We start from the raw sequence: 2051 nt of genomic DNA, 5'->3' as shown, positions 1-2051 counted from the left end.
AGTATTAAAACACGTACCACGTTCATCTTTTACTCATACAACACATGGTTGATTTTCGTACCAGTTATTCAGACATGTGATGGGATACACAAGACATTACTGGTTCACCGTAAACAACGATAGATTAGTCACATATAGAGACAATTCCGGCTCCTTTCCTTTTCGGTCGCTCTGTAAGAATCACTTCGATTGGAGAGCTCAAATTATCCATAAATTCTTACATATGTGTGTCAGATCTGAACTCATGAACCTAAATGACATATCAGTCATTACACCACTTGAGAATAATGCGACAATGCGACAAAATTGACTTACGAACTTTGCATCCATTTCTGTGACACAGCTACGCTAGCTACGAGAGGTCAAACAGTGTCGTAAAAAAAAAGTAAAGTGGACAGCGATAGGAGGAGCTATTACTGTAGAATGACCGTCCAACCGTTCTTGTGATTCCTGTGTAAAAAAGGAGTATTATTTTCAAAGATAACTAGAAGTAATGCTGAATAAAACGTAGGGTAATTTCGTCTTTGCTCTTTCGTTTAGAGCCGAATGTAGTGAATTTTCAGAGAAATGCCATAAAAGCGCTTTTTTGATGCTGTTTCGCAAGGTACACAGAACCATTGGAGGCCTTAATGCAGGTCAGGGGAAGCTCTCAGCCCCAGCAGCGGTGAATGTACCAGAAAGTGATCTGCCAAGAGTTTGGTCGATGATTCTGCAAAATGGGAAATGTTCTTCATAGGTGAGAATGAGTTCAAAAAACACTTCCCATCGCAGGAGCGACACGCGGTCTTAACAGTACGACTAAATTCAATGGTGACTGCAAAGCACAGCGTTGCCTCAGGAGCTGCAGTTTCCCGACACACACAGGGTCAGAGAACTTAACCTGTTTACAAGACGTTCATTAGTGTGTGCTCCGCTCAGTGTGGTCAACATAAGAGTCGGCTTGTTGTGGGGTCAGCACCATCGAAGTTGGAGGATGAATGAGTGGGTTCTGCTTTCTTTGTGTAGCATCTAACTTTGTGAATTTATCTGTGTACAAGATGTTCAGCAGTGTATGTTCGGTTCAGTGTAGTGTAAATATGTGTCCATATTTTGTGGAGTCACAACTGTTGAACGTGGAGAATTAACAAGTAGAGTTCTTTGTTTGGTATCTAACTTTGCGACTGCTTTGACGCGGCCCGTTACGGTTTCTTCAACTGCGTTTATCTCTTCATTTCACGAGATGCTTACACCCAGTGTTCTCAATTATTCTTTCTCCTTCTTCTACTACAATTTTTTTATTTCTACGGCTCCCTCTTCTAACACAGAACTTATTCCACAACGTCTTAACGCATGTTAGGCTAGAACGCTGCATGTAGTTCCATTTACAACACTCGCATCTGACATTCTACTTACGTCGTATAAAGTACGACCAAGAGGAAATGCGTTTAATGTCAGTTGTGTAGAGTTACCTTCTCGCTGCTTTTAAAGACGGAGTCTGGCATGAGAGTCCCGCTTTACGAGATGCATTCAAGTTCTAAGGCCTCCGATTTTTTTTCTAATTAACTACTCACCCGAAATCGATGAAACTGGCGTTACTTCTCGACGTAATCGCCCTGCAGACGTACACATTTTTCACAACGCTGACGCCATGATTCCATGGCAGCGGCGAAGGCTTCTTTAGGAATCTGTTTTGACCACTGGAAAATCCCTGAGGCAATAGCAGCACGGCTGGTGAATGTGCGACCACGGAGAGTGTCTTTCATTGTTGGAAAAAGCCAAAAGTCACTAGGAGCCAGGTCAGGTGAGTAGGGAGCATGAGGAATCACTTCAAAGTTGTTATCACGAAGAAACTGTTGCGTAACGTTAGCTCGATGTGCGGGTGCGTTGTCTTGGTGAAACAGCACACGCGCAGCCCTTCCCGGACGTTTTTGTTGCAGTGCAGGAAGGAATTTGTTCTTCAAAACATTTTCGTAAGACGCACCTGTTACGGTAGTGCCCTTTGGAACGCAATGGGTAAGGATTACGCCCTCGCTGTCCCAGAACATGAACACCACCATTTTTTCAGCACTGGC

Source organism: Schistocerca americana, chromosome 3, assembly GCF_021461395.2.
Source record: "Schistocerca americana isolate TAMUIC-IGC-003095 chromosome 3, iqSchAmer2.1, whole genome shotgun sequence".
NCBI lineage: Eukaryota > Metazoa > Arthropoda > Insecta > Orthoptera > Acrididae > Schistocerca > Schistocerca americana.
The sequence above is the reverse complement of the archived record's forward strand: the minus strand, read 5'-3'. Positions refer to the sequence as shown.